At 35.2% G+C, this 13,828-nt stretch overlaps 1 pseudogene; it reads right to left on the bottom strand.

The window, feature by feature from the left end:
• Positions 1-781: 781 nt before the first annotated feature.
• On the bottom strand, positions 782-7,381 carry LOC119000410 (caspase recruitment domain-containing protein 18-like; annotated as a pseudogene).
• Between the last annotated feature and the right edge of the window lie 6,447 nt (positions 7,382-13,828).

The following is a 13,828-nucleotide window of genomic DNA, read 5'->3' as shown; positions in this document are numbered from 1 at the left end:
ATGTGAAGGTATTTACCTGGAGGTGTTAGGGGAGGATCCCAGTATAATATTTATCAGCTTTCCAAGTGTGTGCTTTCGGGGTTGTGAAAGGTTGTGATCTCCACTGATTGGTTGGTGCCAGAGCAGGGGGTCATTAGTCAATGTAGCTGACCCTAAGGTCAGTCTTGGCATCACTTGTCTAGTTTTGCTGCTTTTCTGAGCCTGGAGCTGAAATACAACTGAGGCCTGGATGTATTTGATGCAGGTCAGAACCTCATTGGGAGGCTTAATGCCTAAGAGCTATTCCCTGACCTCCTTGTTTGTTTCCCCTCTAGGGGATATAACCTACATGACTAGCAACATGGCAAGGGATGAAAGGTAAGGGGAAGGTCTGAACTGCATAACCAGTGATTCAAAAGGTCAGGAGTTCTAAACTGCATGACCAATGATATGTTAGGGAAGAATGCTTACCCTGGGGTCCTTGTTTTCCTAGTTTTTTTTCATTCCAGGCACCTAAGGCTTTCTGCTCTAGTGACTTACTTTACCTGGCCCATTTAACTGCTTACCACATATTAAAAAGTACACTAATAGAAAGATGAAATAAGAGCAAGCTGATAGGTAGATAAAGAGCTTATGTCTTCTCTAGAGACAAGGGAACATGTACTAGGGCCACACAGGAATAAGGTCTGAGGTTGAGATGATAGAAATCTTATACTAAACTGACAAGACAAATAAAAATGACACATACTGGGCTGAAGATACAGGGACTACTAGGGCTTAGGTTGAATCATTGGGCCTTACCTTAGTGCAGATGCTGCTCCATCTTTAGTGAAAGTTCAGGATATTATTCATAGAGATGCTTAATAAATGTCTGGCAGTCCTGGCATCCTCTTTCAATAATAAGGTCAATAAAGACTCAAGCCTTATCCATGACAGTGCCATTTTCATCTCTCCTCCTGGCTAATCACTTTGCCCTCTAATAGGTCATCCAGCAAGGTGTTTATTGCATTCTGGCCCAATGAGTGTATGAACAGCCTCCTCTTCTGAATCAGGACTTTGTCGGAAACACAAAGATCCCCTATGTGATAAAAACAGCCATATTTCCCCTCTCAATTCACTAACAAGGAAGCAATCATTTTAGTCTTTTTCAAAAAACATTTCTCTCCATGAGGTTCAGTAGTCTTGAGGAATCACCTAATGACTTTGAATCTTGAGGCATCTACTATATGTGATTGCTTCTCATTCTAGAATTACCTACATATGGTCACTGAGCAATCTGAGAGAGTTGATTTCATGATTTTTCTGTTAGCTTCCTGAAAATCAGAGGTCATTCTGCTATGACACACTCCAAATTCTTACATTCAGAAAAGAATGTCAGAGGTTTTTCTTTGGAAGCAACTGCTGCTGATACCCATCTTGTGCCCATTTTCACCCCTAGGTGATTCATAGTTTCAAATCCAGGTAACACTAGCCAAGTAACAAGACACCAGTAGAATTCTACACTCTCCTTGCCTTTACCTTTTATTTTAAAAATGCGGTGAAAGGCCAGCTGAGTTTCCTCCCTTCCTCCTCCTATTCCCTCTCCACATAAACCATTTAGATTTAAGTTGCTAATATATGCCTTCACCAAGCCTAATGTAGAAGGCAGCCCTTTCTCAAAAGATTTTTCCCCATGAGTTCTTGTACTAGAAAGACTCACTAGCTCTGGCCTCTCACACTTGTCTTAGGTGTGCAGTTGAAATGGCAAGCAAGTTGGCCTCATCTTTTATTTTTTTTATATAGGAGATGTAGATGTGTTCAGAGATTGAAAAATAATGATTACACTTACCTGTAAGGTTAATATTATTATTCCATAAGTGTTTTATTGTTAGAAAATAATTACTAGAAATAAATACTAAATGACAGTGATTATTGTCATTTCCTGAAATGTTTTTAGATCACTGATCCTTAGCTTACAGCAGACTTGTGCTAATAAAACATTTGCTTCACCACTCATTGGAACTGAAAAGTAAGAATATAAAACAAAAGAGAAAGCACACAAAGAGTTAAATATATGCGATAAAGAATCATCAGTTCACTGAATTTTAAATAGAAAGCCAAGCCAGAATACAAAATGTTTTGCCACATACATCAAGTACTAAGAATTTTTTAAAAGATTTTATTTATTTATCTTTAGAGGGGAAAGGAAGGAGAGAAGGAGAGAAATATCAATGTATGGTTGCTTCTCATGAGTCCCCTGCTGGGAACTGGCCTGCAACCCAGTCATGTGCCCTGACTGGGAATAGAACCGCGATTGTCTGGTGTGGGGATGGAGGTGGGGATGGCTGGGAATTGTGGAGGGTAAATGCAGACAAGTGTACTTGAACAACAACAACAAAAATAATTAAAAAAATAAAGTATGCTATGTGGCAGTGCTGAGAATGTAGATTATGGAGCCCACAATAATTGAATAAATATTTTAATTGTCAATCTCATGCAAGAACTTAACTATGCCTTAATTTTCCCCATGGCCAAATGGGTTTAATGATTATTTCTACATCGTATTCTTTTTGTACTAAATGAATATTTAACAAGTCATTAAAATACTACCTAGCATAAAGTAGAATAAAGTACTTAATGTAATTGTGTATGTCCATGCAACAACCCTTATTTACCTCATCAAATAATTCCACATAATTATTCAACATAAATATTTACTGAGGACCAATTCTATGTATCAAACACTATTATAGATGCTGGGGATGTTGTGATGAGAAAAAAAGACAAAATTATCTCCCAACAGAATTTACATTATAATGAAAGAGGTACAAATACACATTAAATGCATTCAAAATACCTTTTGTTAAGAGTAATAGATACTAGAAGGAAATACAAATGGGGTAAACATGGGGGGCCATTGAATTATAGATTGAAGGTCCAGAGAAGTTACTTCACCATTAATTTATAGCATAGGTTTGACTAAGTGTCCCAGGAGTAAACTCCATGTGGTCAACATATTTGTTGAAAACTATAATAAAATGTAGACACAATATGCAGATATTAATCTTTTATACTTAGCAAATGTTTGAAAATCAAAAGAAAAAATCTCAGATTTAAAGAATTAAATTTTTCACTAATAGCTTATTTGTTTGAAATAATTTGGTTTGTACTCAGGTTCTGGGCCAGTCCCCACAGTTCAACTCATCATAAGCCAAGGAATGTTCCCCCTGACAGTTGGAGTGGGGAAGGTGCCCTTCTGGTGAGGTGGTCTTCTCTGAAAGCTGAGGGTGCCTCAGACGAACTGATTTTCCCAAGAGAACGAAGATCCAGTTTATCTTATATTAGTGTCTATTATATCTCTCATTAAAAAAACTATTTTCAATTGTGCTATTATAATTTTTATTAAGTCATTTTTATTGTTATTCTATTACAGTTGTTCCAATTTTCCCCCTTTGCCTTCCTCCTCCCACCCCCTGCTCCTACAGTCAACTCCCACACTGCAGTCCCTGTTTGTGAGTCATTCATTCATGTTCTTTGTCTAGTCCCTTCCCCTCCTTTCAACCATTTTCCCCATCCTCCCTCCCCTCTAGTCACTGTCAGTCTGTTTCATGTTTCCATGCCTGAATATTGTTCATTAGATTCCTCTTATAGGTGAGATCATATGGCATTTGTTTTTCACTGACTGGCCAATTTCACTTACCATAATGCTCTCCAGTTTTATCTATGCAGTTGCAAAGGGTAGGAGCTCCTTTTTTCTTTCTGCCATGTAGAATTCCATCCTGTAAATGTACCCCAGTTTTTTGCACCCACTCATTTACTGATGGGCACTGTTTCTAGCACTTGGCTATTGTTAATAGCACCACTAAGAATATAAGAATTCATAGATTCTTGTGAATTGATGATTCAGAATTTTCAGGGTATATTCCCAGACACCATGCAAATTAAACAAAGCCTGCCTTAGGATCACATTGAAACTGCATGCAGGTCACATATTTGTCTTCTATGTTCTTGTAAAATTATTGCATTTATAGTCTTGGGAATAGGACCCTCTTACTTGGCAATGTGTAATGTAAAGTTTTGTACATTTTAACCTATGGTTTCATTAAAGCTTTTTCAACTGTACCTTCCTATTTCCCCAACCAACCTTGTAGCAAGCTTTGTGTCCTGTTCCCATAAGGAATAATCACAGCAAGGCAGAAATTAGAAATGGCCAGAAAGACACTGGGATCTTGAGAAAGAAAAGGACAATGTACACTCAAAAATGGGAATATTACTATGGAAAATGAAAAGAATTTGGCCTCAAAATAATAAAGTTTTCCTCTCATAAGATGAGTAGAGGCAGAGATGTTTGCATTTACCAGACAGTCTAGATCCTGATGTGATGTCGTGACCACAATAAATGGCCAAATCATCTTTCTGGGAAGTAATACTGTAGGCACCAGGATTCTTAATTCTCAATTCTCTGGAAGCCCAATAGAGAGATACTAGACATGAAAGTGTATTGCTGGCTTTAGAAATGCAAATGTCAGTGATTATAATGTTTAAATGTAAAAGATAGAATTTTCTTTTTCTCATTTTTCTGGAGACCACTCAAGTATATATAAATCTGGTAATACTCCAAGAAGAGAATGAGGTTCCTACAATAGCTAAAATTGGAATTACTCACCACCCTGTTGGATAGAGATTCAGAATATAAATTGAATTCAGATATAATGATCATAAAATAAGTGAATGATGGACTAAATGATAAACAATGTTTTGTTTCTCACATCTCTGCCACTCTCCCTTCATCTCTCTCTAAAATCAATAAAAATAGTTTCAGGTGAGGATTTTTAACAATATCTATTATTTTAAGGCAAAATATATCTCTGTTTTCTGAAGAAGAATACCAAGTACTAGAGAGTCAGAGACTTGCCCAGCATAAGACCCACTTAACTCAATACTAGGCTCTGTGTGAAGTGCTGTTTGCTCTCCATCCAACACTATGGTAGGAAAATGGAAAACATGATTGGGTGAGACAGGACTGAGATCCTACTCTTAAGGAGTTAAAATAATTTGTGGGTGATAAATCTTTTCAATAAGAAAAGATTGCATCACAATACAGGAGAACTTAGATGAAAAGTATTGTATCAGAAAAGGGGGGATTTAATGGTCTGGAGCAGATGGGAAGATTTCATGCAGGTAGTAGGACCTGTTCCTAAAATCTGTAGAGTGAAATTTTTTATGTAAGAACAGGGAAGAGAGAGAAGGTTGATCATTTGCCTGTAGCCTAATTTTCTGTAGGTACTATAACAGGCTGTTTAACCTGCTCAACAACAGTGATGAAATGGTATTTGTAGCTTTGCCAATGAGGAAATTGGCAAAGTCTTTCAGAAAATAAACCTCTTTCCCAAGATCACAGAGACAGTGAATGTGACTTTAGACAGAATGTGACTTTTTAACAGATTCAACTCTGTTGAATGGCACTGTTTGGGCACCTACTTCTGTAATGGGGAATGAAAGGATTCTCTAGGCCTTTTTCAAGCACCACATGATCCAGGTGTTAATACTTCACTGTCTATGAGGAATTACACTCAGGAGTTGGGTCTGAATGTTTGGGACATTGGAGCCAGAAGATAGGGAGAGAGCACCTGGAATTTGGAGTGGAAGGGAGGGTTCAGAGTGGGAAGCAGAGAGCTTGCCTAAATTGGCAGACAGCCAGGAGGTGTGGGGCCTTTCACAGGCCAATTCCTAGAGTGAAATTGCTCTTGTATGCCAAAGGTGAAAACTCAGCAAGTGACTTTCTCTAAGACAAAACCCTTGAGAGGTAGTGAATCTGAATGATCACAAATCTGTTGTGTTACTCGGCTATTGGCCGAAATTTAAACAAACACACTCCAGAGGGAAGTTTCCTAAGGCCCATTGAAATACCAAGAAATATAATCCATTACATAAACATTAAATATATGAACGAACATTTAAAATATACCAATAAGCACCCCCAATGAGTAAAAGTCAGCAGAAACAAGTGCCAGTAACCAGAAATTGGAGACATAAGGATTTACAGATGTTTGGCTAATCAAATAAAAATATATACGTGATCTATGTGAGAAATGCTCAAATAAACTCATAAAGATAGAAATACAGTCATATTATGAAATAATCAGGGAGGACATATAGATAGTCCGTATAAAAATATTTAAAGAGAAGTTTACAAAACCATGTCCAAATTCAGACTATCAGAATTCCAAAAAATACGGACCCACAGTTAAAGGAAGCACACTTTAGTAAGCATGGGAAATACAGAGAAAGCCAACATCTTACAGTAGCCCAATAAGATATACACTATTGACCCCATTTTGAACATGAGAAAAAGAAGAATGCAGAGAACTATTTGTCAAAGATGATTCAAACCAGTCTAATTCAGGTCATGTATCAAGCATTAGAAAAAGATTCCTTTGTGCCTCCCTTCTCATGAAATTAATTGTATATAAAGAAAATTATAAAATTACAACCTGGCTCATATGGGGTCACAGAGCACACAGAATATAGCTGCATAACTCACAGTGAGTGCTTCAGTTATGGTTTCATTTGTAGATGACAGAAACCCTTTTTACTTGGTTAATAGAAAATTATTTGTTATTAAATTACATACAAGGCAATTATTAATAGGGCCTACCTCCTGGTTTGTGTGCCCTTATATAATATCTTTTCCTTGAGGGTAGGCTAAACCTAGTATTTTGATTCTAATAAGTAGGGTATAGCCATATGACATGATTTCCCCCCAAAATTAAGTAACAAAAATACTGCTTTCCATCTTTTTTCTCATTTACTCACTCTCATAGAAGCCACATTATAAATAGCCCTGTTGAGAAACTCACATATTGAGGAACAAATAAAAGCCTCTGACCAACAACCAGTGATGAACTGAATCCTTCCCACAATTAGAATTCAGGTTACCAGGAGTCTGGAAGGAGATTTGACCCTCTGTTGAACCTTCAGATGAGAGCACAGCCCTGGGTGACATCTTGATTGTCACATATTGCTTAGATTTCTATCACACATAAATGGTGAGATAATTGCATGTTGTTTTAAGCCACTGAATTTTGGGGAAACTTGTTATATAGAAGTTGATAATAGAACATGGTGTGGTGGATGGCAGACAGAGACTCACTTTCAGAAGCTTAAGAGAAGGATTAGCTAGAGCTTGTAGGGACAGTTACTATACTCAGAATAGCACAGCTTCTGAAATAACTAGGAAAGCTACTTTCAGAGACTGCTTAGTCAGAAGGTTCAAGTGAGTATGTGAGTTCTTCATCAATAAACATTCTTATTTCACATCTATATTTTCCTTACTTCTCACAGGAAATAACCAATCATCAATAACATCATCCACATATCCTTTCTTAATAGTTGTGTCGTTTCCTCTTTCTTCACCACACATGTACCCTTACATTTGTCTGTTTTTCTGTCTGTTATGAATACTTGTCTTATAAATACACACAAACATCATTACAATCTATATCTATATTTATATCTATATATCTCTATATCTCTCTACATGGAAATTCTCCACATTGAAATTACTTACAAGAACAAAAGTGAGTACAGCAAAAAGGGATGGTCCCCAGGGCTATCTCCCTGAAGGCACAGGGACCAGGTCATTACAAATCACTATGTTCAGATAAACTTGCAAGTTATTTTATACTCCCTACACTAAGACAACACACTTCTTTTATTCTATCGTCTGGGCTGCATAAAGATGACCTTCAGTTTATCCTTAACTAGAGCTATTCTAGGTGGTCAGTGCTGGAAATGCACTGTGGTGGCTAGATGCAGTGTGAAATGGGGTGGGACTGCCCAGTGGATGAGTCATGCCATGTCTACTCTCTGAGATACAATGAGATAAATACAATAACAACTCAACCAACAGAAGTTAAAAGCTTGGGGGTGGAAATAAATGAATTCTATGCTAACGTGTATTAAAAGAACTCCGGAGTCACCGACTTTGGACCATATGAAAACTATAGTGGCATTAGCAGAAATATAGTTTATTCAATTAAATTTATTCAGCAATTTCTCTCCTCCTTTATTTTCCATACTGAACAACAGGGAACCACTTATTTTTTCTCTTGTATTGAAATACAAAATAACTTTAGAAGTCATGCTGGATGGGCAAATTTTCTTCAGGGAATATATAGACAAGGAGTAGAGTCATGAAATTTCCTGTAGAAGAAAGAGACAAATGAGGATCAGTAGTTGTGGCAGAAAATGCTCAAGGGTAATTCATGTGCTGAGTAGTTTGAACATTATCATATCTCAAATATGTCTTTAATAGTCCCAAATACATCTCTATTAGTCCAAAAAAAGAGAGAGAGGGAAAATGCAAGGAGGTGTTTGTCGTGGTTTCCAAAGCCAAGCTTGCACTTATATAACTCTGAATTTGGAAGACCTATATGTCTTGAAAAAAAAGTGAAATTTATTTTGCTGCATTTATCAAATCTGTGTTAAGATAACTGATGAAATATATAGGGGGAGGCTAACTTGGATGGAATATCCTAATTACTCTAATAATTGAAACATTTTATTTTTTAAATTTTTTCAATTTTATTGAGATGTAATTGACAAAAATATATATATTTTAGGTATAAAATGTGCTGATTTGGCATATATATATATATATATATATATATAGTCAAATGATTACCACAATCAAGCCAATTAACACATCCATCACCTCATATAGTTGCATTTTTTTGTGGTGAGAACACTTAAGATCTATTCTCTTAGCACATTTCAAGTGTATGATACACTATTATTGACTGTAATCACCATGCTGTACATTAAATCTCCAGTACTTATTCTTCTTTTAACTGGAACTACCATTCTACTACATTTCTATGGGTTTGACCCTTTTAGAGTCTCATAAAAGTGAGATCACACAGTTATTTGTCTTCATGTGGCTGCCTTATTTTGCTTAGTATAATGTCCTCCAGGTTCACCAATTCTGTTGCAAATGGCAAAATTTTCTTTTTTAAGGCAGAAAAATATTCTTAAAATATTTAAAATTTTTTAAATTTTATTTATTCATTTTTAGACAGAGGGGAAGAGAAGGAGAGAGAGGGAAAGACATATCAATGTGTGGTTGCCTTTCGTGCATCCCCTGCTGGGAACTGGCCTGCAACCCTGGCATGTGCGCTGACTGGGAATCAAACCACAATCCTCTGGTTCACAGGCCTGTACTCAATCCCCTGAGCTACACCAGCCAGGACAAAAATATTCCATTTTATATGTGTCCCATACTTCCCTATTTTTTCATCTATTAACAAGCACTGAGGTTGTTCCTGTATCTTGGCTATTGTGAATAATGATACAATAAACGTGGAAGGGTAGATATCTGACTGAGATAATAATTTCATTTCCTTTGGATATATACCCAGAGATGAGATTGCTGGATCATGTGGTAGTTCCTTCCATGTTTAGTTAATTTTTTGAGAGATATCCATACTGTTTCCCGGAACACCTGTACCAATTCGCAATCTAATCAAGAATGGACAGGTCTTCCTCTCCCACACCCTCATCAACACTTGTTATTTTTAAAACAATGACTCTAGACATTTGGAGAAAGACCACACTAAACTGTGATACCTAAAGGAAGGACACAAACAAAGTGTGTTCTTTGATTATATCACATTGTTTCCTGAAGACAGTTTCTAGGCTGCAGTGCATAGAAAGAGTATCCAAAGGAAGCCTGGTCAATTAAGCAGAACTACATTAAAGGTCACGAGGGTCAGGGAGCTTTGGTTTGCAGAATACTGGAGAAGAGGAATTTGCATACAAGGAAAGAAAGCTCTGAAGATCTGTAGAAATGTCATCTCAAGTCTTTGGATAACTACTCTTTTGAATCTGTGAGAGAAGAAATTACCCAAGTCAGGCAATAACCACTGAATGGCAGCAGGTAGAAGAATTTTCTAGAACTAATAAGGATTGGGAATAATTTGTGTTCCAATAGCCAAAGTAGAAAAGTGTTAAAATATATGGGGCAATGTATAAAGTAAATGTAGAAAGGTATTGCCTTAATAGTGTGACTAAGTTAAGGTTAGAGTAAAACTTCTCTGGACTCATTTGAAAATATCATCAAAACAATCTTTAAGTACAGTGACTAATTCCAAAATATTTTACTGCATCCTAAAATAAAATACATAACTTTAAAAAGCACCACAAAATCTAATATTCAACAATGTCTTTCCACTAATGCAAAGAGGCAGAAAAATTTTATTCACTATTAGGAGAAAAACCAATAAATAAAAACAGAACCAGAAATAGCATAGATAATAAAAATATCAGGGAAGATAATTTAGTAAATTATTAAAGGCACGCCCATGTGTTCAAGTAGGTTGAGGCAAATAGTTTTATGAAAATAATATAAAAGTATAATAACAGAGCTATCCAAAATAAAGCACAGAAGAAAAAAGTTTGGAAAAATTATCAGAGCATAAATACAACATCAGACAGAATAACATAATGTGTAATTAAGTCTCAGAAGGAGAGGACAAAGGTGGGCAAAACAATTATGAGAAAAAAATTGCAAAAAAAGACATTAAAAAAACTTCAAGGCACTTCATAAAAATACTTGATGAAAACCAGTGATAAAGAAAAAAATCTCAAGACAGAGAAAAAAGGCACAATATTCACAGAGCCACAAAGTGGACTGCCCATCAGAAACTATGCAAACCAGAAAAAAAATGGAGAGATGTCTTTGACGTCCAGAATACAAAATAAAGCAAACCAAAACCAGTTTAACCTAGGTTTCTTAACTCAGCAAAATTTTATTTAAAACATGAAGACATTTTAGAAAAAAATCTAAGAGAATGTATTGTGTACTGACTCCTACTACAAGAAATATGAAAAGAACTATTTCAGGCAGAAGAACATTATATCAGATGGACCTTTGGATCTGCACCATGGAATAAAGAGCATCAAAATGATACATATATGGGAAATAGAAAATGAACTTTTCCCATATTTTGATCACTTCAAAAGAGAATTGATTGTATGAAGCAAAAATTATACCAACATATCGTGATGTTTATAGTGCATGCAGAAGTAATATGACAAGAGCACAAATTATAACAGGGGGAAACAAATATTTGAGGGCAGACTGAAATGGGATTAAGATGCATAATATAATCTCTATAGCAACTACTAAAAATAAGCAAATGAAGAAAATAATCCAATAGTGGAAATAAAATGGAATCCTAGAAAATGTCAACAAATCTAGAAGACAGAAAAAGAGAGAAAGGGGATCGAAGGACAAATAGGAAAGAAGTAGTACATAGACTTAAACAAAATTATATTTGTATAATTAAATCATATTTCTGTAATTAAATTATATTTATTATATTTAATTTAAAATAATTTAAATAACGCAATTAAAGGATAGGTTGTCACATTAGATTAAAAACAAAAGTAAGTACCATATTTTGCCATGCATAATGCACAATTGTTGCTCAAATTTTTTTAGGGAAAAATAAGGATGCACATTATACATGGGTAGTACCTGAAGTAACTTGTATCTATTCTTGTGTTTTGTAATTATTTATCACATGAAATTTCTTGTACCATATGTTCAAATATAAATCCTAAAATCCCTTTATAAAACAAAAACAGGTATTTAAATATAAATAAATGAATAAATAAATAAATAATTGAATTTAAAAAATAAAATGAAATATTTTTTCCTGAAAATTTGGGCAAAAAAATGGGTGTGCATCATACATAGCAAAATACAGGTACATATTGTTTAAAGGAAACCCATATTAGTATAAAGACATAAAGAGACTAACAGTAAAAGAATGAATAGATATACTATGCAAATACTAATCAACAGAAAGATGGAAAGGCTGCATGTGAGGTGAAGTAGATTTTAGAACAAGGAATTTCACTTGGAATGAAGATAAACTTACTAATGACAAATGAGTCAAATCATCAAAAGAACAAATCACTCTTAAATTCATGCACACCTAATAAGACCTTCAAAATATGTGAGAGAAAACCCACTACCTTTAAAGAGAGGAACAAACAAATCCCAAGACGTAGCTGGAGATTTCAACAGTCTTTTTGCAATAATTGATGCAACATGGATTTACAAATTCAATAAGAATGTAGAAGACTTGAAGAACTCTCTGAACTAATTTGGCTTAATTTTTATAAGAAGGATCACATTTATTTTTTATTTTTAATTGCCAATTCTTTTACTTTTTTTAATTGAATTTATGATAGTGACATTTGTTAATAAAATTATGTAGGTTTCAGGTGTACAATTCGATGCCTCATCATCTGTATATTGTATTGTGTGTTCACCACCACAAATCTCCTTTCATCGCCATTTATCCCCTTAATACCCTTTTATATCCCCCAGCCCCTTTTCTTCTGGTAATCAGCATATCTATGTCTATGACTTTTTTCTTTTTTGTTCAATCCCTTCACATTTTTACCCAGCCCCACAAGCTACCTCCCCTCTGACAGCTGTCAGTCTGTTCTCTATCTATGAGTCTGTTTCTATTCTGTTTATTATATTCTACAAATGAGTGAAATCATATGGTATTTGCCTGTCTCAAACTATCTTATTTCACTTAACATAATGCTCTCTAGGTCCCTCCATGCTGTTTTAAATGGTCAGATTTCTTTCTTTTTTATAGCCGAGTAGTATTCCATTGTGTAAATGCACCACAACTTTTTTATCCACCCATCTACTAATGGGCACTTGGGCTGCTTCCAAATCCTGGCAATTCTAAATAACACTACAATGAACATGGGGATGCATATATTCTTTCAAATTAGTGTTTTGAGTTTCTTTGGATATATTCCTAGAAGTGGAATCACTGGGTCAAAAGCAGTTTCATTTTTAATTTTTGAGGAAACTCCATACTGCTTTTCACCATGGCTTCTACCTACTGCCATTCCCACCAAGAGTGCACAAGGGTTCCCCTTTCTCCACATACTCACCAACACTTGTTGTTTGGTGTGGAAGTTATTTTGGAGTGAAACTTTGAAGTGTTCCCTTCAAAACTTTCAATTTAAAAATTTGTTACATTTAAACAGACTAAAATATATATTACTCAATGTAATAAACTTATTTATTGATGCGGATTTGTTAGTCTATACTTCTAGTAAGTATTTGGAAAGGGTTTTAACCATAAGAAATTCAATGTGGTAGCTTAAGTGCTTGAAAGAGTGACTCATCCAAAGGTCTATGCATGGAATTTAATAGCCTGTGAGCTGCCTTGTGTGATAATGTTTGACTGTGGAACAAAGTAGCAAGTAAAGGGTACTTGCTAGTGTGCCTCATGCTGGGAGCAGATCAATCCTGGTTATCAATACCTGCACACTTAGTCAACCAAACAAGTGGTTTCACTATAGTTAATCCTATCTTCTAAATTATGGTCATCCCTAGTGATGGATGCACTACGCATGTGTTTTCTTGTGTCAGTATGTGTAAAGTAATACTTGCTTCAAGTTGGTATATTATCCACACTTAAGCCCTTTTCCCTAGCATTATAGAAAATACATCTGACTTATTTAGCTCTATTTATTTTTAATTAATTTTGTTATGGCATATTTGCACATAATAAAATGTATCCATTTTAGATGTAGTTTCAGTGTGATTTGCTAAATGTATGTACTACTAAAATCTACTCACAGAACATTTGCATTATCTTAACAAGTCAAATTGGAGTCAATTACACCAACCTCAAGCTCAGGGAAACCACTGATCTGATCCTATCACCAAGTATTTTTTTGGCAGTTCTTATTTATATCCATAAAAATAGAATCATATGGTACATACAATTTATGTAAGTGTTCTTTTGATCAATTATCTTTTCATTTC

Source organism: Sturnira hondurensis, unplaced genomic scaffold (genome assembly GCF_014824575.4).
Source record: "Sturnira hondurensis isolate 20B ecotype Veracruz unplaced genomic scaffold, ASM1482457v3 Scaffold0015659, whole genome shotgun sequence".
Taxonomy (NCBI): Eukaryota; Metazoa; Chordata; class Mammalia; order Chiroptera; family Phyllostomidae; genus Sturnira; species Sturnira hondurensis.
This window is presented reverse-complemented; position numbering and strand designations above follow the sequence as displayed.